Here is a 2,500-nt window from a genome sequence, read left to right as displayed (position 1 = left end):
TTCTTTTGTGCAGCTTAGCGGACCGCGAGTTTCAGTTTTGATTAACTCTCTCCATACGAACGGCGAAAGAGAAGACATTAACAGCGTTTCACCCCAGTTACCATCATCAACATATTGCAAGCGGAAGGCTCTCATACTGAAGAGGTGAATGTTGACAAAGAATACCACAATTCTGACGACGGAAGCTAAAGGTTGGTTCATTAACTCTCTCCATACGAACGGCGAAAGAGACGACGTTAACAGCGTTTCACCCCAGTTACCATCATCAACATATTGCAAGCGGAAGGCTCTTATACTGAAGAGGTGAATGTTGACAATGAATGCCACAATTCTGACGACGGAAGCTAAAGGTTGGGTCATTAACTCTCTCCATACGAACGGCGAAAGAGACGACATTAACAGCGTTTCACCCCAGTTACCATCATCAAAATATTGCAAGCGGAAGGCTCTCATACTGAAGAGGTGAATGTTGACAAAGAATACCACAATTCTGACGACGGAAGCTAAAGGTTGGGTCATTAAGACACCCAATGAACATCCGAGGGGTCTGTGTAGAAGAGAAGAGAGGACTGGCCGTACTGAGTGAGTTAAGGCGGCGTCAAAGCGTGTGCGGACTAATCCATATATGCTGCACGACATTTGCAAAAGGGAACTGGAGAGCAGATGTCTGTTGGCCGACGCGAAAACTCAACGTGCTGGTCAGGCCTTGAAAGTCTGTCATGTGTGTAGGTATGTGTGTAAGTGTGTGTGTGTGTGTTGGGGGGTGGGGGGGGGGAGTGAGGTGTGGGAGGGGGGAGGAGGTGTCGGGCAGGGCGGGGGTGGGGGGGGGGGTATGTGTATGTATGTGTATGCATGCCGTGCATGTGCGTGCGTGTATTTGTGTGTGTGTGTTTGTGCTTGTTTGTGTGTGTGTGTGTAGTAGTAGTAGTAGTCTTCAGTTTAACGCCTTCCACTTTAAGAGAGAGAGAGAGTGCGTGTGTGCTTGTTTGTATGTTATGTGTGTGTGTGTGTTTGTGCTTGTTTGTATGTGTGTACGTGGTGTCGTGCGTGCATGCGCGTGTGTACGTGTGTGTGTATGTGTGCCAGTGTGTGTGTGTGAGTATGTGTGTTCGTGTGCACGCAGGAAGGAAGTGGGAAGGTAATATCCAGTATATATATATACCAGACACCTTACTAGGCGTGTTGCCAGTGCTCGGCTTACATAATAGCTGTGTGGCCTGTTGGCTTTGGATGTGCATTAGGGCGAAACGAACATGACTCTTCACTATTTTACAAGATATAGAGGTGCGCGCGCGCGCGCGTGTGTGTGTGCGAGTGTGTGTGTGTGTGTGTGTGTGTGTGTATAATGGTTGTGTTTGTGTCTGTGTGTGTGAGTGTGTGTGTAAGGGGTTGTGAGTGGTTTGGAGAGTCGAGCAACAAGATCAGCAGTATCACAAAGCGAACTAAAGCAGGGGCCAAGTAGGAAAACAAAGGAGAGGGCTAGAGTGCAAGAGAAAAAGGTCGTTGACTTACTGCGGTGTGTCACACTGTTTATGCTAACTTGAACCATGGGTGTACATTTATGTCTGCGAGCATGTGTGTGTGTGTGTGTGTGTGTGTGTGTGTGTGTGTGTGTGTGGCTTGTAACCCACCCCTCTCGCACACTCATGTATATATGCTCATTTGTTAATGTGCAGACACACACGCACACACACGCACACACGTGCGCACACCCACCTACCCACCACTAAACACATCAGGTACGCATGCACGCACGCACGGCATGCACACTCACGCACACACCCCACACTCACACCCCCCTCGCCCCCCTCCACCCCCCTCCACCCCCACACACTTGGAGAAAGTGGCAAGCAAACAGAAACCGACAGACGAAACCAGCAGCAACAGAAAGACAAATCAGCCACTGAGACAGGCAGACAGACGAACAGACAAGACAGTTTAGTTTTTGGCAGAGGTCTCCCCATGCCCTTTAAATCACCCCGTACACCCTCTGCCCACCCCACCATCCCCCGCCCCAGATACTTACCTCCCCCCCCCCCCCATCCCCTCGCGACCGCCCACAGTCAGGTCGCCACCTTTCACTTCTCAGCCATATAAATCGTGCCGGTTACCTCTCCCGCTTTAACTTTGTAAACATTTGACGGTTTAAACAGCGATTTTTTTTCTCTCTTCTTCCCTTCCTCCTCCCCACCTTCTCCCTCCCACTTCTAATCGACTTCATTCACTTGACACTGAGAACTGTCCTCCACCCCCCTCCCCTTCCCTCCCCACCCCCAAGTCCGGACTCTCTCCCTCCCCGGCCTCCGGTGCATATACTTTTTGCTTCGCACAGGGGAAAAAAAAGAAGAAAAAAAAAAGATTGACTCAAGGCGTGCAGCAAGAAAGCACATAAAGTTTCAGTCTGTGTGTGTGGCAGTAACTGATTGATCTGCAATCACAGTTGTAAGCTGGCAACGCACGGCTGATTGGGGGGTGGGTGGGGGGCGGTGGGGGGGGGTTG

Source organism: Babylonia areolata, chromosome 18 (genome assembly GCF_041734735.1).
Source record: "Babylonia areolata isolate BAREFJ2019XMU chromosome 18, ASM4173473v1, whole genome shotgun sequence".
Lineage (NCBI taxonomy): Eukaryota > Metazoa > Mollusca > Gastropoda > Neogastropoda > Buccinidae > Babylonia > Babylonia areolata.
This window is presented reverse-complemented; position numbering follows the sequence as displayed.